The sequence below is a fragment of the Kogia breviceps genome, chromosome 18 (assembly GCF_026419965.1).
Source record: "Kogia breviceps isolate mKogBre1 chromosome 18, mKogBre1 haplotype 1, whole genome shotgun sequence".
Taxonomy (NCBI): Eukaryota; Metazoa; Chordata; class Mammalia; order Artiodactyla; family Physeteridae; genus Kogia; species Kogia breviceps.
In genome coordinates, this window is record NC_081327.1 from 15,713,022 (window position 1) to 15,737,144 (window position 24,123).

At 40.9% G+C, this 24,123-nt stretch overlaps 1 long non-coding RNA gene across 2 annotated transcripts in view; it reads left to right on the plus strand.

The window, feature by feature from the left end:
- Positions 1-5,516: 5,516 nt before the first annotated feature.
- LOC136793041 (uncharacterized) overlaps positions 5,517-24,123 on the plus strand; it is a 269,126-nt gene continuing 250,519 nt past the window's right edge. For both annotated transcript variants that reach the window (XR_010837772.1, XR_010837773.1), the window contains exon 1: positions 5,517-5,636. This is a non-coding gene — a long non-coding RNA (uncharacterized lncRNA). The remainder of the gene's footprint in view (positions 5,637-24,123) is intronic.

Consider the following 24,123-nt stretch of genomic DNA (forward strand, 5'->3'; position numbering starts at 1 on the left):
ATTAAAAAAGGAACCCAAGGGCTTCCCTGGTGGCGCAGTGGTTGAGAATCCGCCTGCCGATGCAGGAGACACGGGTTCGTGCCCTGGTCCGGGAAGATCCCACATGCCGCGGAGCAACTAAGCCCGTGAGCCATGGCCGCTAGGCCTGCGCGTCTGGAGCCTGCGCGTCTGGAGCCTGTGCTCCGCGACGGGAGAGGCCACAACAGTGAGAGGCCCGCATACCGAAAAAAATAAATAAATAAATAAAAAAGGAACCCAAGGCTAGGTGATTCCCAGTCCAGGTAAAAAGGGGTCATTGTAATTATAAACAATGTTGCCTAGTTGACACATGCCATCTTCATCTGTTTCCAGGAAAACATTGTTAGAAAATTAACCAAAAGTCAGATTCTCATACAAAGGAGAAAAAGTTTTAACACTTTACCACAACCTAGAAATGGAAAGAATCAAACGAAAAACTACAAAAATGAATGAAGGAGTTCAATAAGGTGGCCAGATATTTAAAAAAGAAAAAAGCCGGGCTTCCCTGGTGGCGCAGTGGCTGAGAATCCGCCTGCGGATGCAGAGGACACGGGTTCGTGCCCCTGTCCGGGAAGATTCCAAATGCCACGGAGCAGCTGGGCCCATGAGCCATGGACGCTGGGCCTGTGCGTCCGCAGCCTGTGCTCTGCAACGGGAGAGGCCACAGCAGTGAGATGCTCGCGTACCACCAAAAAAAAAAAAAAAAAGCCTTTTTATATACCAACGATAGAGAATATAATGGGATAAATATTTCCTTTATAATAGCAACAGAAACCATAATTGTGCAATTACATCATATACATAATATATCAAAAAAATGGAGCTTCCCTGGTGGTGCAGTGGTTGGGAGTCCGCCTGCCAATGCAGGGGACACGGGTTCGTGCCCCTGTCCGGGAGGATCCCACATGCCGCAGAGAGGCTGGGCCCGTGAGCCATGGCCGCTGAGCCTGTGCATCCGGAGCCTGTGCTCCGCAACAGGAGAGGCCACAACAGTGAGAGGCCCGCGTACCACACACACACACACAAAAAAAGGTTCAAGCCCTACATAAGAACACTTGATTGAAAATTCCTCAATAAATGAGCCATGTTAATTGAATAGAAAGACTCACTATTGTAGTTGCTTTACAAATAAACTAAATATATGGCATAATCCCAATAAAAATCACGATAGAAATTTTCTAAGGAATTTGAAAAGTTGATCCTAAAATTCACCTGGAAGCATACTTGTGCAAGAAATTTTTGAAAGAAAAGAGGTGGCCTTATTTTGTAGATTTCAAACCTACTAGAAAGCTATAGTGATCAAAAGAGTACAGTTTTGGCCCAGAAATAGGAACATGTATCAGTGGAATTGAATAATTATGTTCATAAACAGACACTTTAGTTTTCTTTTATGTTGATATAACTTACATACATGAAATATATATTTTTTTACATGCAGAGAATAGTGAATTTTTACATCTATCTATCTGTCTATCTATCTATCTCAGCTTAGCCACCACTCAGATCAAGATGTAGAGCATTTCTGGTACCCCAATAGGTTTTCTTGTATTCTCTCCCAGTCATTATCACTCCCTCCACCAAAAGTAACTGTGGGTTAGTTTTGCCTGTTTCTGAACTTCATATAGATAGAATCATACAGGTGTAATCTTTTGTACCCTGCTTATTTTGGTCAACTTTATATTTGTGATATTCATTTGTGTGCTTGCATGTAGCAGTGATTTGTTCTTTTTCACTGTTGTAGTATTCCATTCCATACAATAGCATTCCATGATATGAATATAACACAATATAGTTAGTTACCCATTCTATTGTTGATGGACATTTGGGTTGTTTCCAGGTTTTTGTCATTATGAATAAAACTGCTATGAACATTCTTGTACATGTCTTTTGGTGGACATAAGCATTGATTTGTCAGGTATACCCTGAAATGGAACTGCTGGGTCACAGGATGGAATATGTATATTTAGCTTTTGTAGATACTGCCAGTTTTCCAAAGTGGTTGCTCCATGGTAGGGGTTAGGTTGTTGGTTTGTAGTGATATCTCAAGTGGGCCTTTAATTTGCATTTTCTTCGATGACTAATGATGCTGAATGCTTTTTTCATCTGCTTATTGGCCATTTGGATATCCTCTTTTGTGAAGGTCCGTGCAAGTCTTCTGCCCCTCTGCTCCCCTAAAGTTGATTCAGATGTTTCCTTAGAAATTTATAGGAGTCCTCTGTCAGATATATGTTTTGCAAATCTCTTCTCCTGGGCAGTCACTTACCTTTCCACTTTCTTCATGGCATCTTTTGATGATTAGAAATTTTAGTAATTAAACTAATATGTAAATTAAACTTATTTAATTCATACATTAAGTTGGATTAATTTATTAATCATTTATGGTTACTGCTACTTGTGTCCCATTTAAGAAATTTTTGCCTGCTCTTACCCATTAACATAGTGTCTTATGTTTTCTTTAATAGTATTATTGTCTTGTCTTTCACATTTAGGTCTACTTCTCAAATTAATTTTTGTGTATGGTATGAGGTAGGGGTCAAGGTTCATGTTTTCTTATATGAATATCCAGTTGATCCAGTCTCACCTATTGAAAAGACCATCCATACCTTACTGAATTGTATTGGAGGTTACAGCTAGTGCAATAGGTAAGAATAAGAAATAAAAGTCATCTAGATTAAAAAGGAAGAAGAAATTCACCTTTATTCACTGATGACTGATAACATGATTGTATCTACAGAAAATCCTATACAATTTATAAAAAGCTATTCAAACTCAAGCGAGTTTAGCAAGTTTTCAGGATATAAGATCTACATACAAAAAACCAGTTGTATTTCTATATATTAGCAATAAGCTATTAAAAATTTAGAAACAATACTATTTAAAATAGCATAAAAAGTATGAAATACTTCAGCATAAATCTGACAAAAGATGTGCAAGGCTTGTACACTGAAAATTACAAAACAATTCTGAAAGAAATTATAGAATACCTATGTAACTGGAGATATATAACATATTCATAGATCAGAAGACTCATTATTTTCAAGGTGTCAGTGTGCCATAGATTGATCTACAGATTTACTGAAATACTAATCAAAATCCCAGCCGGCTCTTTTTCTGTTGTTGAAATTGATAAACTGATTCTAACATTCATTTGGAAATGCAAAGGATATAGAATAGCCAGGACAACTTTGAGACCAAAGAACAAAGTTGGAAGATTTAAATCACCTGATCTTGGGACTTCCCTGGTGGCACAGTGGATAAGACTCGGAGCTCCCAATGCAGGGGGCCTGGGTTCGATCCTTGGTCAGGGAACTAGATCCTACATGCATGCCACAACTAAGCAGCCTGCGAGCCACAACTAAGGAGCCTGTGAGCAGCAACTAAGGAGTTGGCAAGCTGCAACTAAGGGAGACCATGTGCTACAACAAAGAACCGGTGCAACCAAATAAAAAAAATAAATAAATGACCTGATCTCAAGATTTATTATAAAGTTTTGGTAATCAAGACCGTGTAGTATCAATGTCAAGGCAGAAAAATAATTCAATGAACAGAATAGATTCCATAAATAAACCCACATTTATACAATCAATTGATTCTCAACAAAGTGGCAAAGACAATTCAGTGGAGAAAGGATAATCTTTTAAACAAATGGTTGAAACAATTGGATTTCTATATGCAAAAAATTAACTTCAATCCATATCTTGAACTGTATATAAAAATTAATATAGCATAGATTATGGTCCTAAATTTATAATTTAGGACTATAAACTTCTAGGGAAAAAAATAGACAAAATCTTTGGGGCCCTGGGTTAGGCAAAGTCTTTTTAGATATGACACCAAAAAAAAAATCTATAAATACAAATTAATAAGTTAAACTTTATCAAAATTTAAAATGTCTGCTTCTGCAACATGCTTTTAAGAGAATGAAAGGACAAACCAGAAGATTGGGAGAAAATATTCACAAATCACATTATCTGAAAAGATATATCCAGATTATGTAAAGAACTTTCAAAACTGAATAGTAAGAGAATGAAGAACCTAATTTTAAAAAATGGGCGAAAGATCTGAATTGCCACTTCATTAAAAAAAAGATATACTGATGGCAAATAAGCTCATGAAAGGATGCTCAACATCACTAGTCATTAGATAAATGTCAATTAAACTTACAATGAGATATCACTATGCACGTTTTAGAATGTCTAACAAGCGTTGGTGAGAATATGGAAGATCTAGAACTCTCATCCATTGCTGGTGGGAATATAAAACCACTTTGAAAAATAATTTGGCAGTTTCTTAAAAAGTCAAATGTAAACCTACCATATGATAGCCATTTCACTTCTAGGTTTTAATCCAAATAAAAGCACACTTGCATACAAAGACTTGTACATCAACGTTGATAGCTTTGTTTGTAATAGCCAGAAACTGGAAACAACATAAAAGTCCAACAATGTGTGAATGGATAAACAATTTGTGGATATCCATATGATGGACTATTAGTAATAAAAAAGACTGAACTGTTGATATACTCAGCAACATGGATTAATCTCCAAATAATTAAGCCTGACTCACCCCAGCCTCCCCCAAAGCACATAGTATGTGATTCCATTTATATTCAATTCTATAAAATGCAAACTAATCTATAGTGATCAAAAGCAGAGCTATGGTTCTCTGAGGAGTAAGTATAGTAGGTTGTGACTGGGAGGAGGGACTACAAATGGGCAGAGGAAACTTTTGGGGGTGATGGGTATGTTCATTCTATTGGTTGTGATGGTTTCAGAGATGTATACATATATACGTAAAAATCAAATTGTACAATTCAAATATGTGCAGGTTTTGAGTATATCACCTCAAAAAAGCCGTTTAAAAAAGTGTGGAGAAACACAGACGCCACGTGTGACCCAGGTATTGCGACCAAAGTTGGGCTGGTGTCCTTGGGCAAGTCACTGAAGAATCCTCGGCTGTGGAGATAATACTGCCCTCGCAGGACTTAAGAGACAGTGAAAACTTATGTATAGCATATGACACTTGGCTAGGCATTCTGTAGTTCCGCCATTTGAGGTGTAAGTGTGGTAGGCAGCCTGCAATAAACTTCAAGCTCCAGCACATTTTTGGGTATGTGACTTTAAGCAAGTTCTTGACCTTCTCTGTTTCACTGTCAGTTGCAGAGGGTATTAAAGTGACACAATACATGGAACTAGCGCAGTGCCAGGTACATAGGAGGAGAGGAGGCATCAGTAGCGTTAGACTGGTTGCTAACTGGCTGGTTGCTGGAATCGGGCGGAGGGCCGCGGCAGGAATGTTCTGGGTTGGGGGACGGTAATGCTGGGAGGCTCAAGACGGGTGGAACATGAGCCGTGGCAAAAGCGACATCCAGAAGCCGCAGCGAACACCTGAAGAGCGCAACAAGTAACCCAGCCTCCGATCCAACGAACAAGCCACCGACACCTCCCAACCTGCCCCGCGGCTTCGGGCGCAGGCGCAGTGAAGTGGGCGGCGGGGAGGGCGCAGTGAGGTTCGGCCCCGAGGGTAGGTAGGCGTGGACTGAGTCATCTTCCTACCTCCCGACCAGGGCAGCCGCAGGAGGCGCAGGTGCTGGGTTCTGAGCGACAGTCCGCCCGCGGGTGAGTGTGGCGGAGCTGTTGCGGGCTCCCGGGGTTGTTCACACCAACTGGTTTGCTGAAGGGAAAGCAGGGTGTTGCTGGTGCTGAGTGGGATGATCTTCTCCGGTTCCCTCAGCTCAGTTAGGACCGAGCCTCTGAGTCCCGCCGCGAGTGGGACAACTACGCGGGAGGTGCTCTCCGTCTCCTCTCGCCAGCTTCAGGAGCACTGTTGACAAAGAAGTGCAGCGCTTGGGTGGTTTGCTTCTTCCTGGGTGGGGAGTTTTCGGTTTAAGTACAGTTGTTCCTTCCCGGTCTAATATAGTATATGAGTGCGTGAGGAAACTGAGGCACAGAGAAGAAAGGTTGCCTCCCAAAGATTTCACACCTGTTAGTGGCAGAGTCAGTCAAGGTAGGAATCTCCACAGCCTGGCTTCAGAGCTTCTGCTTTTCTTGACTATTCAGTATTGCCTCCAGGCTAGTTCCTTGTCAAAGTGTAGTTAGACATTTACTTCACTTGTTTAAAAAAAAAATGTCTGGATCCTGGATACTAATTTGCTTCACTCATAGATGAAGCAAAGGTTACTCAGGACAACCTGATGTGTTCATTCATACTTGAATTTAAAAAGACATGGATTACAGGGAGATCAGCTCGGTGCTTTGTGACCACCTAGAGGGGTGGGATAGGGATGGTGGGAGGGAGACGCAAGAGGGAGGAGATATGGGGATATATGTATATGTATAGCTGATTCACTTTGTTATAAAGCAGAAACTAACACACTATTGTAAGGCAATTATACTCCAGTAAAGATGTTAAAAAAAAAAAAGGTTTCCAGGGCTTCCCTGGTGGCGCAGTGGTTGTGAGTCCGCCTGCCGATGTAGGGAATACGAGTTCGTGTCCCGGTCCGGGAAGATCCCACATGCCGTGCGCGGAGCGGCTGGGCCCGTGAGCCATGGCCGCTGAGCCTCCGTGTCCGGAGCCTGTGCTCCGCAACGGGAGAGGCCACAACAGTGAGAGGCCCGCGTACCGCAAAGAAAAAAAAAAAAAAAAGCTTCCATTTCCAAAGAAAGGGAGAAAAAATCATATTCACACTAATATAGGAGGAGGGAGAGAAGATGGCGGAAGAGTAAGACGCGGAGATGACCTTCCTCTCCACAGATACACCAGAAATACATCTACACGTGGAACAACTCCTACAGAACACCCACTGAACGCTGGCAGAAGACCTCAGACCTCCCAAAAGGCAAGAAACTCCCCATGTACCTGGATAGGGCAAAAGAAAAAAGAAAAAACAGAGACAAAAGAATAGGGACGGGACCTGCACCAGTGGGAGGGAGCGGTGAAGGACGAAAGGTTTCCACACAATAATATAAAAAACCATAAACTTCTCAGCAATAAACTTAATGAAAAATGTGAAAGACTCTTACATGTAAATCTATAAATGTCATTGACTGAATAGAAGAAGACCTGAATAAATGGAACATCAAACTTTTAATGACAAAAAAAAAAGACATGGATTAGGAAATTGCTATTTTATTTGCCATCAAGCTGTGAAAAACGTAGTGGTCCAAAACACTCCTCATTTCATTTTTGTCTTAAAGGAGTCAAATCTGTATGTGAGAATACCTGCAATTTTATGGTAATTTTTATCCATTCCTTAGAGTTACAGCACCTGCCCTTAAAGAGGAGACCCATCTTCACTTCCGGCTGGCCCCATGGTCCTCTCCAGGGCTGCACTGTAGCTGCTGGCCTGCTGAGTAGCCATGACCATCAGACATCTCCTGATGCTTGGCAGGCTGCTGAGTTTTGTTTCTCCACTGTAGTATTTGTTGAACATTTTAGGAACAAGAATAAAAACTCTCAATAGATGACAAACCAAAGCATAAACTTCCATTACAAAATAGCATACTACTACTTTTCTTCTACATAGGCCAAGCATTGTAGATGGACTTTGGAGGTTCTGGTTATGTTCATTTTCAGTGGTATATGTTGTCAGGAGTAGATATACAGTTTTATGGATGTGTTTTCTATTTCCTTCCTGCCTAGTGGTTTTATGGACGCATAGTTGCCATCACATGTTTTTCCCTGCCCACCCCCAGCCCAGAACCAGATCTTCTGATGATATTTTGCTGTTCTTCTTTTCTGATCATATTTGGGAATCTCAGATCCATCTTGTCTTGGATTCTCTGTTCCTCACTTCCCCAGGCCCATGGCTACCTGTGACATTAGGACACCTAGCCCCAGTTGGCAGCTGTCTTTTTCAGCTTCTTTTTAAGAGGAAGGGCCTCAAGCCTCGAGTTTGGCTTGGGACTCTATTCTTGCAGTGAGCATGACTTCTTTCCCCCAGTGGGATTGAGTGCCTGGCTGCCAGTGCTGGGCTCCATCCCTAGGCCCCAATAGCCCTGGGGCTGCCCTCCTGCCACCACTGTGTACCTATATCTGTACCTTGTCTACTGAGATACTTTTCTTATTCTTGAGCCCAAATGTGGCTTATTGATTTTCTCTTTTTATATTTTATCACTCATTGTAAGCTCCCAGAAGACAGGAACTGTCAGTTTTGTTCATCACTTTATCTCTGGCATTCAGAATGGAACCTGACACATAGTAGGTATCCAATAAATAGTCATTGGATAAATAAGTGAATGAAATGCTTTGTCTTGAAAAAGCATGAACTTAGGAGTCATCCAGAAGTGGAATTTGACATGTTCTCCCAGATGTGCATTCTGAAGAGCAAAATAATGGTAGAATTCCAATATTAACCTCTAATTCTCTCTTTTTTAAAACAGGCTTCCCACTTTTATCTTTATTTCATATCTTTTAGATTTACTCTATGATTTCATAAAGATATCTGAAAAGTATAATGAGATTCTTTTCACTACCAGTATATTTCTGTAGAATGGAGAATTCTGTTTAAAACTTATAATGCTATCAGGTTTTTATTGTACCAGCTATCAATTTCTGGGTAACAAACTACCCCCCACAAGTGAGTTAAAACAACAATCATTTTGTAATTTTTTTTGTAGTTTTGTGGGCCAGGAATTCAGACAGAATACAGTGAGGAAGATTCCTGTATATGTACTCCATGATGTCTGAGACCTCGGCTGGGAGCTGGCTGGGCATCTCTCTCTACTGATGTAGTCTCACAGCCTCTTTACATGTGTCTGTAGCACATTGACCTTAGGATAGTTGGAATTTTTACATGGTGGCTGAGGACTCCAAGAGCCACTGTTTCAAGACACAAGAAATGGAAATGGAAGCTGCTTGTCCTTAAGGGCTGGGCCCAGAAACTGGCATGGCATCACTCCTGCAGTATTCTATTGGTCAAAGCAGTTATAGAACTTGCCCAAATTTAAAGAGAGGTAACAAACATCCCACCTTTAATGGGAGGAATGTCAATTTATGACCATCGTTTTTAAAAAAATTAATTAATTAATTAATTAATTTTTGGCTGCGTTGGGTCTTCATTGCTGTGCATGGGCTTTCTTTTTAGTTGCAGCTAGTGGGGGGCTACTCTTTGTTGTGGTGCACAGGCCTCTCATTAAGGTGGCTTCTCTTGTTGCGGAGCATGGGCTCTAGATGCGCGGGCTTCAGTAGTTGTGGCTCGAGGGCTCTAGAGCACAGGCTCAGTAGTTGTGGCGCATGGGCTTAGTTGCTCCACGGTGTGCGGGATCTTCCCAGACCAGGGCTCGAACCTGTGTCCCCTACATTGGCAGGTGGCTTTTTTTTTTTTTTTGAGAGGTGGGCATTTTTAGTTCTGTTTTACTGATGAAGCCAAGTGAGACTCACGCATTAAGCAACTTACCCAAAGACACTCAGCTAAGAAACACTCAGATCCAGTCTGCCAAACACCCATGCCTCTGCTCACTGGCCCCTCCAGGTTTGCAGCTGCCATGTCTTCTTTTAGGACCACTCTCGTCCCGCCAGGTGGATTCTTAACCACTGCTCCACCAGGGAAGACCTATGACCATCTTTAATCCACCACGTTGAATATTAGAAAAATATTTTAGGAAGAAGGCATCCCAGAGGTAGTATCTTCTAATCTGCCATGCTCTGGACATTTCTTTTATAAATAGCATCCCCCCAAAAAACAGTTCAATTTATGCTTGAACATTTTCAATGAGGTGAAAGTAAGCCTTTGTTTTGGTGTTAGATCAGCCTCTGATGTTAACTTTGAGATAAAGGGAATACTAAAAAAAAGGACAGTTAATTTATTTACTAAGAGTCCTCATTTTTTAGCTAATCTTTCTGAAGTTTGTAATACAAAACTCCAATTAAAGCAACAGGTATATGGTGATATCCAGGGAATGTGGGAATTTCTGAGATGCTGAAAATCTGAAACATGCAGGGTGTTAATGTGTTGGATGTGAGTCCTCCAAGTTGCATTTAAAGTGGAGAAAACCTGTTAAGAGGCAACAGCTGTAATCTTAAAGAAAGGTGACACAGTCCTGACAGTCGAAGAAGGCAGCCAGTGTGGACCTTGTCACCTCTCTTTAAGATTACAGCTATTGAGGCTGAATGGGCAGGACTTTGTGCCTGGGTGTAAGAGAGGAGGGGAAGGAAGAGCTGGTACCTCCAGGCTCTGAGTCCTGCTGGCTGGAAATGGAGACTCCTTTCAATGAGACAAATAGGGAAGAGGAAGAGCATTTGTTACTGGACTGAGGTGATTATGAAATCCAGGTTATCACAGGTGAAGCTGAGACATGAACACATAGTTCAACAGATAGAAAATGAGGACTGCCAGGCCTCTGATTGGGGATTAGATGACTTTGGACATCAAATCCCTTGGGCATATTCATCGACTAGACCAGGTAACTCTTGGCTTGTTGTTCTCCCAGGGGTTTAGATATTCTTTTACAGGTAGTGTAAATCTATTGAAGAAGTTTTAGTGAGGGAGTGACATAAAAAATTAAGAATATTAGGAAGATCACTCTGTTGGCATTGGAGAGAGTTAATGAGGAAAGGCTAAGTCCAGTTGTAGGTCTACTTCATTAGTCCAAAAGTATGAACTAAGCCTGGGTCTTCAGTGATGGAAATGAGGGGACAAATTTGAGAGTTATTTACAAGATGGACTCTGAAGAGTTTGGATATAGAGTAGATGAAGGTGACAGGAACAGGGAGAGAGAAATCTAGGATGAGTTGGGCTTGAAGAATACTAGATAGATGGTGATGTGTTAACTAAGATAAAAAGTAGGAGGAAAAGGTTTGGAAAGAAGAATGATGAGTTTGACTCTTTAACTTAATCAGGGTATAATTTATATATAGTGAAATGTATAGATCTTAAGAGTACAGTTCAATCAAATTTGTTTTTTTTGTCTGTACCATGTGGCTTGTGGGATCTTAGTTCCCTGACCAGGGATTGAACCCAGGCCTGTGGCAGTGAAAGCACTGAGTCCTAACCACTGGGTCACCAGTTTTGACAAATGCATATACCCATGTAACTCACAGCCCTATCAAGATACAGAGCATTTCCATCACTCTCAGAGTTCTCTTGTGCCCCTTTTCAGTCAGTCCCACCTCCAGAAACAACCATTACTGGTTTCTATCACCATAGATTAGTTTTGCCTGTGTTAGACTATCTGTGGAAACATGTGCTATATACTATTCTGTGTCTGGCTTTTCTTACTCAGCATAGCGTTGTTGAGATTAATCTATGCTGTTATGTGTATCAATTCATTCCATTTTACTCCAGCGTAGTTTTCTACTACTGCCTAACAGTTTTTCAAAGTGTTTGTACCATTTTACACTCTACCAGCAAAATATGAGCATTCCAGGTGTTTCTTATCTTTACCAACACTTGGTATTGTCAGTCTTTTCCATTTTAACTATTCTAATGGGTGTGCAGAGGTATTTCATTGTGGTTAATTTGCATTTTTCTGATGATTTGTGAAGTTGAGACCTTTTTCATGTGCTCACTGACCATTTGTTAACTATCTACTAAAGCCCTTTTGAAAAAATTAGATTGTTTATCATTGAGTTGTAAGAGTTCTTTATATATTCTAGATACAGATCTGTGTCAGATACATACATGTATTGAGAATATTTCCCCCAATCTGTAGCTTGCCTATTTGTATTCATAATGAAGTGGGTGTTAAGTCCTGTATCCTGGGAAAGTGCTAGCAAATGGATAAACTCTCCCTTCTTCAACTTTTGTTCCAGTCCTCTTGATTAAGCACTCTAGAATCCAATCTCACACGTGCTCTCCTGGTCTTTGCTGGTACATGCTGGGTAGGTTTTATGGCTCCTTTGGGGTATAGTTTCTTTCCTCCCTTATCAGGCTCAGTGGGTTCTAATGTGACTTAATCTTAAATTTAAGATTAAATCACAGGTTTGGGATTAAAATCCTGGTAGCTAGGAAGGGCAGATCCTGAGGATCCACAACCCCACTGAGATGGGGTTGGCTGGGTGACCATTGTCTTGTGGGGGAGCAGCTTCTGCATCATCTCCAAGCAAGCAGGGGGACAAGAGGTTAGCTATTTTTTAAAAAAATTATTACTTTATTAATTTTCTTTATTATTTTGGCTGCATCGTGTCTTAGTTGTGGCATGCGGGATCTTTGTTGAGGTGTGTGGGACCTTTCGTTGTGGTGCGCAGGCTTCTCTCTAGTTGTGGCGTGGGCTTCTGTCTAGTTGTGGCATGTGGGTTTTCTCTCTCTAGCTGTAGCACGCAGGCTCCAGGGCCTGTGGGCTCTGTAGTTGTGGTACGTGGGCTCCAGAGCACATGGGCTCTGTACTTTGCAGCTTGCGGGCTCTCTCGTTGAGGTGCATGAGCTCAGCAGTTGTGGCATGTGGGCTTAGTTGCCCCGTGGCATGTGGGATCTTAGTTCCCTGACCAGGGATTGAACCCGCGTTCCCTGCATGGGAAGGTGGATCCTTTACCACTGGACCACCAGGGAAGTCCCAAGAGGCTAGCTTTTAATGGGTTCAGAGGGTTCATAGAAATCTAGGAATTCAAGATTTTCAGGGACTTCAATCCAGATAACTCCATCTAATTTTTTCCAACTGGGCCCTGACCTTGGTGCAGAAGACCTACCTTCACTGGGAATTTATCCTTCTTTAGGGTTTGGTTGTTTTGACAGTTAAGTCTTGAGCCTGGTCCCCCATTTCTCTGCCTTCCCACAGAGGAGATTTGAGAGCCTATTTGTATACTACCAAGGAGGCTGTGGTGGTTCTAAGATATGTCCACAAATCCTTTGATACTCCTCCCTTTAAGAGATGGAGCCTAATTCCTCTCTTGTGGAGTGTGGGCAAGACTTGGCTACTTACTTCTAACAAATAAGATAAAGTGGAAGTAATGTTGTATATTTCAGAAACTAGGTCGTAAAAGGCACAGAGCTTCTTCCTTGCTGGTTTTCTCGATTTGCTTGCTCTGGAGGAAGTCAGCTAACAAGCCATGAGGAAACTGAGGTGACATGGAGAAATCCTTGAGTTGAGGAACTGAGGCCTCATACCAACAGCCACATGAGTGAGTTGGAAGCAGATCCTTCAGCCCCAATCAAGTCTTCAGATGAGTGTAGCCCCATCTGATATCTTTTATTGTTGTTGTTGTTGTTGTGTGTGTGTGTGTTTTGGTTGTGAGGTATTGGGTTGGAAGTATGCTCATTTTACTAACACAGGCAACTCTAACTTTAAAGAAAATTGTTTTGATGTACAGATAAAAGGAGGGCATGTTGGAAGAGTAAGAAAAAAATAGTAAATTAAAGGTAAACTTTGAAATACTGGGCATCAAAGATGTTCTAGAATGAGAAATTCAAAGATAATAGTAAAACGGGTCAGTAAACCATGGTCTGTGGGTTGGCAACCTGTTTTTTTTTTCTTTAAGTAAATTCAGATATTATATTACTACAGTGGTACAGTTTTTAATTTACAACTTTTTTGAGATATATTTCACATACCATACAATTCACCCATTAAAAGTATAAAGCCATGATTTTTTAGTATACCTACAGAGTTGTACAACCATTACCACAATCTAATTTTTAGAGTATTTCCAACACCCCAAAATGAAACCCCATACACGTTAGCAGTCACTCTCCACTCCTGCTCCACCACTTGACCTGTTTCTAAGGGTTTACCTATTCCAAATCTCTGCTCATTGAGTTCTGCAGATCTTCCAAATGTTAACATGTTTCATTATACAAAAATAAAACAAAAAAGCCCTACAATGATTACTCCTACCACTGACCTATCAGAAGAGTCTTAAGTAGTGGGAAACTGTGAAGCTCTTTGTGTCAGGTTTAAGTTTTCCAGCATAATTTTTGTTGAAAGCTTGAATTTTTTATTGCCATTGAACACTGTCAGTTGGCTACATTGACTTACAACTCAGATTTTTACACAAGTACTTTTCCTCAAGCCTCAAGACAACCATTGTACTTTAGTGTGTAATAGGAGTGCCTCATGAGTACTTCCTATTTCATCACACATTACATATTATATTAAAATATTAAAAAGATGTATGTTCGGGCTTCCCTGGTGGCGCAGTGGTTGAGAATCTGCCTGCCAATGCAGGGGACATGGGTTTGAGCCCTGGTCTGGGAAGATCCCACATGCTGCAGAGCAGCTAGGCCTGTGAGCCACAACTACTGAGCCTGTGCATCTGGAGCCTGTGCTCCGCAACAAGAGAGGCCGCGATAGTGAGAGGCCTGCGCACCGCGATGAAGAGTGGCCCCCGCTTGCTGCAACTAGAGAAAGCCCTCACACAGAAACGAAGACCCAACACAGCCAAAAATAAATAAATTAATTAATAAAGAAAATATGTATGTTCAAGGGCAAGATTTAATAAAGTTAATAATAGGGAATTCCCTGGGGGTCCAGTGGTTAGGACTCTGCACTTTCATTGCTAAGGGCGTGGGTTCGATCCCTGGTTGGGGAACTAGGATCCCACAAGGTCTGACACGTGGCAAAAAAAAAAAAAAAGTTAATATTTACTGTTCATCAAGAACATTCTTTCGTGGGGCTTCCCTGGTGGCGCAGCGGTTGAGAATCTGCCTGCCAATGAAGGGGACACGGGTTGGAGACCTGGTCTGGGAAGATCCCACATGCCACGGGGCAACTGGACCCGTGAGCCACAACTACTGAGCCTGTGCGTCTGGAGCCTGTGCTCCGCAACGAGAGGCCGAGACAGCGAGAGGCCTGCGCATCGCGATGAAGAGTGGCCCCTGCTCGCCGCAACTGCAGGAAGCCCTTGCACAGAAACAAAGACTCAACACAGGCAAAAATAAATAAATAAATAAATTTAAAAAAAAAAAAAAGGAGTACTCTAAGAAACTTTGTTCAAATTCCAGTCATGTACTACCTTACTTAACAAAATCCATTTACTTAAAAAAAAAAAAGAACATTCTTTCGTGAAGCTGTTTTTTGTTTTTGTTTTTTTCAACGCGAGGGCGTGGCTGTGAAGAATACAATGACTCTAATACCTTGGTGCCACTGCCTTGATTTGTGCTAAGGCTCAACTCCCTTCCATTCACATCTGTTCCCCCTCACCTGGGGGTAGATAACCTCTATCCTAATTTCTAATGGGATAGATAAGTTTTGCCTGTTTTTGAACTTTATATAAATGGAATAAGAGTAAGTACAGTGAAGATGGAGCTAGGTTGACTCTTGCGTCCACTACTTATATTCTTTGTTACCTTTGCCAAGTCACTTCAAATTCTTTAACCTTAGTTTCCTCATCTATAAAATGGGGATAGTACTCATCTAGAAGGGTTCATCGATTATTTATTTTGAAGATTAAATAAATAATGGGTGAGTACTGCTTAGAAGACAACCTGGGACCTAAGACACTCGCCCCAATATGAATTTCTTTCAAAGGATTTTATATGGAGATTTTAGGAGATACTGATAATATTTGAGCAGGAAGATATATTGTTAACTGTTATGTACTTTTATTTATTTATTTATTTATTTATTTATTTTGCGGTATGCGGGCCTCTCACTGTTGTGGCCTCTCCCATTGCGGAGCACAGGCTCCGGACGCGCAGGCTCCGCGGCCATGGCTCACGGGCTTAGTTGCTCCGCGGCATGTGGGATCTTCCCGGACCAGGGCACGAACCCGTGTCCCCTGCATCGGCAGGCGGATTCTCAACCACTGCGCCACCAGGGAAGCCCAGCAGTAATCTTTTGATGTTCTTTTTATTTTTATTTTTTTTTTCAGCAAAAACTCTTTTACTTCCTGGCTCCTCCCTTACCTCTTTGGAACAGTTTCGTGGAGCTATCTGAGAGGCTGATTCCTGAGCTATGGTCCTCAGTAATGTTCCTGAATAAAATACAATTCTCAACTTTTAGGTTGTATGTTTTTTTCAGTTGACAGTGATATGCCCTTTTCAATATCCAGACTTTTTTTCTAATTCAGGGAAATTATCTTGTGTTTCATCTTTGAAAATTTCTGTTCCATTTGTTGGGTTTTTCACCGCACAAACACCAGTCATCCTAATATAGGATCATCTCCACCTGACCTCCATAGCCATGTTTCCCTCCAATTGCTTTAATTTTTTTTTTTTTTTTTTTTTTTTTTTTTTTTTACTTTTGAATCTTTGTTCTTTGCCATTTCTGTAAGCCCATTATCCCCATATGTCTTTAATTTGATCATCAGCTATGGTGGAGTCTGTTTCTTGCCATTTCTAATGTGTTGATTTGTTCTGTAATGTTTTGGTCCTCAGTTTCACTGTCTGCACTCTTCCTTTTCATACCATTTTGTTGTTTTGCATCTTGTCCTTGAGTTTTATTGAATTCATGTTCTCTTTGACTTGCTATCATGAGAAGTCATTGTAGGGAAGTGTTCTTCTCTTTTTTGAGTTAATCATCTTCAGGGTTAATTTTGTGTGCTAAGTTCCTGGGGGGTGTTTGCATAGTGCATTCTGTTTCCTATGAACCTGCTTATGCTTGGGCAGCTGTGCATGTGTGTAGGCCTCCCTCTCTGCTCAGTGAGGTGACTCAGTGGGGTGACTTCTTGACAGTCTTTCTACAGTACCCGGGTAATTTGTTTTCCTTCAGGAGCCACAGAGTGAGGGCTGGATATTTCCTGTGCTATCCATTTTTCTGTGCCCTGAAGTGGTGGCAGATGAGGGCAGCATGGAGGTGTGAGTTGGAGGGATTACTCAGTTGAGGGCTTGACCTGTAAACAGGTTAACTACATAATTTCTGGGGCCCAGTGCAAAATGAAGATGTGACACGTAGGTCAATGGAACAGAATAGATAACCCAGAAATAGAATCCCACACACATACCCAACTTATTTTTGACAAAAGTGCAAAGGCAATTCAATGGAGGAGGTATAGCTTTGCAACAAACAGTGTTGGAGCAATTGGACAGACATAGGCAAAAAATAAATCTTGACCTATAACTCAAAATGTAAAATACAAAACTATAAATTTTTTAGGAAAAAACCCAAGGAGAAAATCTTTAGGATCTAGAACCGTGCAAAGAGTTCTTATCCTTGATATCAAAAACATGATCCATAGAAGGAAAAATTGATAAACTGGATTTTATTAGAGTTAAAAACAGTTGCTCTCCTAAAGCCCATGTGAAGAGGATGAAAAGACAAATTATAGACTTGGAAAAAATATTTGCAAACTACATATCCAACAAAAAACTAGTATTTATAATATATAAATAACCCTCTAAACTGAATGTTAAAAGAGAGATCTTTATTATTTTTTATAACTGCATATAAATCTACAATTATTTCAAAATAAAATGTTTAAATAACATCTTCAGAGCATCCTTTTTTCTGGCCCTCCAGACTAACATTCTTGTTGAACTCTGAGCTTTTCCTTTGGAACATCTGTCAGATTTAAATCCATGCCTCCCCCACTTTCTTCTTTTTGAAAAAATGAACACCTTATCCTCTTCCCAGGATGCTCTCATCCTTTGATCCTCTTGGCTGGGCCTTGAATCATCATCAGCCTCTGTACAACATCTGCCATTTCTCCAGACTCTCCAAGTTGGACAGCTGCCGAGAATATCTGTCCCCTTGGCCTCCTCAGGGCTGAGTTTACCCAGTAATTAGTCTCATTAATCTGTGTTGGAACTTTAGAAAGACAGCATGATGTTGTTATTATTCAATGAATAGCAGCATCTAAATTGATCCAGTGCTCAGTGAAAATGACATCTCTAGGTCTGTTTATAACAACCTAGTCAGACATTTTGACTTATCACTAAAAACAATTCAAGTGCCTTCGACTTCTCAAACGACAAGTTCTTTTCGGAAAATATATTGAGGGGAATCTCTCTGACGGGTCAGACCTTGTAACAAGTGACTTATTTGACAGGAAAAGTTAGTTTTAGAATTCTGTTTTAATTCCAAGCAGTGTTTGCCTGAGAAAGAAGGGACAGTTTGGGAGGTCACAGGAGGGCAGGATTCCTGTTTGCTGTTTTGAACCAGTCTGGTTGTTGAAGAAGTCAGCAGGATTTTCTTATGCAGTCTGACTTTGCACAGCATTATTGAAGCATGTCTATATTCTCAAGACAACAGAGAAATCCTGCTTTATGACCGAAGAAATATATTATCAATGCAGGAGACTTAGAAAATAGTAAAAAACCAAATCTCCCCCCCACCAAAATATCAACACCAAGAGATAATCACTCTTAAATTTAAAATGTTGAACTAATTTTAGTCTTTGAGAACAGTTGCAAATATAGTTGTGGTAGGAAAATTGTCCCTAAAAGATATCCATGCTCTAATCTCAGAAGCCTCTGAATATATTATGTTAGATGGCAAAGGAGACTTTGCGGATGTATTTAAGTTTATAAACCTTAAAATAGGGAGACTGGCCTGGAATATCCAGGTGGGTTCAGTTTAATCACATGAGCGCTTAAGAGCAGAAAACTTTTTCTGGCTGAAGTCAGAGAGATTCAAAGCATGAGGACTCAACACACTTTTGCTAGCTGTGGGATGGAGGAGGCCATGGGCAGAGACCAGAAAGAACCCTCTAGGAGGCAAGGGAGGCCCCTGGCTGACAGCCAGCTAGGAAGTGGAACACTCTTCCTATAACTTCGAGGAACTAAATCTTTCCAACAACCTGAGTGAGCTTGCAAGAGGACCCTGAGTCCCAGATGGGAACTACAGCCTCTGTGGATAACTTGATTTTAACCTGGTGAGACCCTGAGCAGAGAATCTAGCCATACATGCCAGCTTCTGACCTATGGAACTGTGAGATAATGACTGGGTGTTTTAAGCTGCTAAATTTGTGGTAATTTGTTATGCAGCAATAGAAAACGAATACAACAGTACAAAGAATTCCTGTATATTCTTCACCCAGTTTCCCCTGATGTTAACATTTTACATGCCATAGTACAGTGATCAAAACCAGGGCATTTAGGGCTTCCCTGGTGACGCAGTGGTTGAGAGTCCACTTGCCGATGCAGGGGACACGGGTTCGTGCCCCGGTCCGGGAAGATCCCACATGCCACGGAGCGGCTGGGCCCGTGAGCCATGGCCGCTGAGCCTGCGCATCCGGAGCCTGTGCTCCGCAACGGGAGAGGCCACAAAAGTGAGAGGCCCCCGTACCGCAAAAAAAAAAAAAAAAAAAAAAAAACCAAACCAAAACCCAGGGCATTTCATTGACAGATGAATGGATGAAGAAGATGTGGTACATATATACAATGGAATACTACTCAGCCATAAGAAAGAATGAAATAGTGCCATTTGCAGCAACGTGGATGGAGCTATAGATTATCAGACTAAGTGAAGTAAGTCAGAAAGGAAAGACAGATACCATATGATATCACTTATATGTGGAATCTAAAATAGGACACAAATGAACTTATCTGTGAGACAGAAACAGACTCACAGACATAGAGAAGAGACTTGTGGTTGCCAAGGGGGAGGGATGGAGTGGGGGAGGGATGGAGTGGGAGTTTGGGGTTAGCAGATGCAAACTATTATATATAGGATGGATGAACAACAAGGTCCTACTGTGTAGCACAGGGAACTATATTCAATATCCTGTGATAAACCATAATGGAAAAGAATATGAAAAAGAATATATGTGTGTGTGTATAACTGAATCACTTTGCTGTACAGCAGAAATTAACACAACATTGTAAATCAACTATACTTTAATAAAAATACTATAAAACTCAACATATAAGAAAGTAAGCATGAAGTTAAAGTAAAAACAAACAAAAAACCAAAAACAACAACCTCCCCACCCCTAGGACATTGATGTTGGTACAATACTACTAACTAAACTACAGGCTTTATTTGAATTTTACCAGTGTTTCCACTAATGTTCTTTTGCTGTTCCAGGATCCAATCTAGAATTAAGCAGTGCATTTAATCAGCATGTCTCCTTAATCACTTCCAATCTGTGACAGTTCTCTAGTCTTTCATGACCTTGACACTTCTAAAGAGTACTGACTAGTTATTTTGTAGAATATAATTTGATTTGAGTTTGTTAGCTATTGCTACTTGGTTGGAATGAAGTTAGGTACTGTTGGCAGCAGTACCTCAGAAGAGTGATTTTCTCATATCCAAGGGTTCATGGTCTCGATATATCTTATTAATGGCTTTATTAACCTTGATCACTTGGTTATGGTGGTATCTGCTGGGTTTCTGCACTATGAAGTTACTATCTTTCCTTTTGTATTAATAAATAACTTCGAATCTATGCAAATCTTGTTCCTCTTTAAACATTTGCTCACTAGTTTTAGAATCCATTGATGGATTTTGTCAGTAATAAGAGGGGGAATGGGAGGACTATTAATAGTTTAATCAGTATACTTCCATCTCCCTCCTGTGTTTGGTGAATATGTGTTTGTATAATTTATATTAGTATACATATATATATATATAAAATAAATAGGATACACTGGAGAGGGTGTGGAGAAGAAGGATTCCTCCTACAGTGTTGGTGGAATGTGAATTGGTTCAGCCACTAGGGAGAACAGTATGGAGGTTCCTTAAAAAACTAAAAGAGTTACCATATGATCCTGCAATCCCACTCCTGGGCATATATCCAGAGAAAACTCTAATTCGAAGAGATACATGCACCCCAGTGATTACTCAGCCATAAAAAAGAATGAAATAATGTCATCTGCAGCAGCATGGATGGACCTAGAGATTATCATATTAAGTGAAGTCAGAGAAAGACAAATATCATATGATATCACTTATACAAATGAACTTATTTACAAAACAGAAATACACTCACAGACAAAAAAAACCCCCCAAACTTATGGTTACCAAAGGGGATAGAGGGAGTGTGGAGTAGGGAGAGATAAATTAGGAATTTGGGATTAACATATACACTCTACTATATATAAAATAGGTAAACAGCAAAGACCTACTGTATAGCACAGGGAACTGTACTCAATATATTGTAATAACTTATAATGGAAAAGAATCTGAAAAAGAATATATATATTCTCTTTGCTGTACACTTGAAACTAACATTGTAAATTATACTTCAATAAATAAATAGGATATATTTGTTACATATAATAATAATAATGCTATTTTGTAACTAGCTATTTACCTAGCAATGTATCATGAACATTTTCCTTATCATTAAATATTTTTTAGAACACCAGTTCTAAAAGTAGTTAATAGTAGTAGTTAATAACATTTTATTTTATGGTTCCATTATTTTTCTAGCCAGTTTACAATTTTTGGATGATTGGTTTAAATTATTTTCTGTTATATTTAGGGTGCAGTGAATATCTCTATACACACATCTTTGCACTCGTCTCTGTATTTCCTAAGGATAGTTTTCTGGAAGTTAAATTTCTGGCTCAAAAGGTTTGTACATTTAAAAAACTTTTGATACACACTGTAAACTTCCCTCTCTCTGACCAAAAATGCAGATGTGTGGCAGATTCTCCCATTCATCCTACTTTTAGCAGAGTTTTATGTCAGGATTTTCAGCATTCTTGCTCATGGTGTAATCATTTAATAATAATTATATTCCCACAAAGCCAGCTCTCCATTTTCAGAACCAATGACTGTGGGTGGAGACACAGGCCACTGTAGACACCAGCCTATGGAGTGCTGGGGGTGAGCTGGGCGGGCTCAGCTCACTCTGAAGTTAGTATTAGGAGTCTTCCCTGAGTAAGCCCGAGCTTACAGTCAGTGGGCTGCCCACTGGGACAGGCTGCTTTGGTGGTCCTCAGTGTCTGGTGGTATCAGAATCACCTGGGAGGCTTATTAAAATGTAGATTTCTGGGTTCAAATCCAGATCTAAAGGTCAGAATTCTCTGGGGGAGTGCCCCAGGCATCTGTATTTTAAACAATCTCATCAGCGATGTCAAAAGAAGGGGGTGCTTGGGGCCATACTTTGAGAAACACCACTTTTGGCTGTAAGCAACCTTAAGAGATTATTCTTTGGAGACTCTTAAGAAAAATAAACTGGATATGTGAATTTATGCCTTCATTTTCACCACGTGCTAGGGCAGGCTTTCTCTAGCCTTCCTCTCATAAATATCCACTTTTCAGTTAGTCCTCCTTTTTTTTTTGGTCCAGACTCTTTTTTGAGAAGGTGTACTTTTCCCACATAGAAACCTTTTCTTCCTTTCAGATAAATAATCATATCACTCCCACCATTTCATTTCTCCTTTGGCCTCTCGTGCTTTGATGCTCATGTTTCTTATATATGATTCCATGGGATGCTCACAGCAAGCCCTTCAGGGTAAGGGGAGCTGGTATTAGTAGCCATTGCATTTGCAAAGATTAGGAAATAGGCTTAGGCGGATGAAGGAATAATAATAATTACATTCGCTGAGTCTCTGTTGTATCCCAGCACTCCTGCAGAGTGGAAATTAATATCCTCAGGCACCAACAGGTCATGAGACGGACTTCAGTGGGCTGGTTAGAAACAGAGCTGAAGTTCATGTCATAGCTTGGTCCAGACCAGATTCTCCTTGTCGTTTACCAAGCCCACTGCTCCTTGATGGCAGAACTGGGATGAGAGCTCAAGGGTGCTGCTCCTGGTCCAGGATAGTTGGCCCTGAAGCACAACATCTTCAGGTATATCTAACACAACCCTAGGCTATGAGTGTGTGTGGGGGGGTGGGGATCAGGATCCTCTGAGCTCTGGGTTCTGGGTTCCGGGTTCTGGGTCTAGTGTAGTCTCTGTCTGCTGTATATGCTTACAGTCTTAGTGTACGTATACGGCAGGGGAGGGGGAGCAGGATACATTTAGTTCCTTGGCTTTTTTTTTTTTTTTTTTTTTGCGGTACGCGGGCCTCTCACTGTTGTGGCCTCTCCGGTTGCGGAGCACAGGCTCCGGACGCGCAGGCTCAGCGGCCATGGCTCACGGGCCCAGCCGCTCCGCGGCATGTGGGATCTTCCCGGACCGGGGCACGAACCCGTGTCCCCTGCATCGCCAGGCGGACTCTCAACCACTGCGCCACCAGGGAAGCCCAGTTCCTTGGCTTTTAGAATGCCTTGGTTCCCTAACCCCAACACCAAACAGGGTAGAGAAAATCCACTCAGAAGCATCATATTTATGGAAGCTGTTCATACATCCTACATAAGTGGGCTCCAGAGACGGGGCTGGTGTGGAGGAAATGAACCTTCATGATTGATGATCAAAGGCATTACCTGCTCCTGAATCTCCAGGCTGTTATATAGTTTTTTTTATGTGAACATGAAGCATTTAAAGGTATAATATCTAAAACGTACTTGGCACTAAATCATAGCTCTGCTCTTAAAATACTTTATAGAGAACATGGGACATGCTTTCATTCATACAGATTATTAGGTTCAATTCCTTAAAAGAGCTTTGTAAAGTAATGGGTTTGATGTGTACGAGGATAATTTTAGTGTAAGTACCTCCTAACTTATGCGGTTGAGAGCAGAGAGAGTGGGGAGTACAGTGTAATTATGTAAAGCGTGTTCATCACTTCTTTTATCTCAAGGTAGAGATTAGGTATCTCCATTAAGTGTAATGTATAAACACATAAGAACCCTTTTCATTAGATAGTGTACTGAGAGCAGCTGGTCCTTAAAATGGCTCAATTTCTCTGAATACAGAGTTGAGGAAAGAATGCAAGTGATTTCTCCTAGATGACTCTTGAACAATTTCTCCCTTTTCCTGAAACTTCATATACTTTCTCATTCTCACTTTCAACAATCAAAGAGAACCTGTGTACTTCCCATCATCCCATCTATAAAATGACCATGTCCCTCTGTGTTTACTTTGCCTTCCCTCCTGTTACTTTGGGTACCACCTTCCTTTGCCTTCTCAAGCACTTCGCTCCAGCCGTGTTCCCCTTTGCTCTATCATCAAGTTTTTCCCTATTTACTGGATCGTTCCCATCAGCATATACATTTGCTATAAAATCACCCATTTTAAGGTTAAAAAAGAAGCTTCTTTACTCCTTCCCTAGTGATGACTTATTTCTCTCCTCCCTTTTAGCAAAGCTCCTTTGAGAAAGTTGTTATATTTTTTCTTGACCAGTAGCCAAATCAGGTCACTCTTGTATTCAGAACTCACCAGTGATTTCCTGTCTTGAGTAAAGCCAAGTCTTCACAGTGGTCTACAAGACCCTACGTGATTAGGCTCCCTCCTCATCCT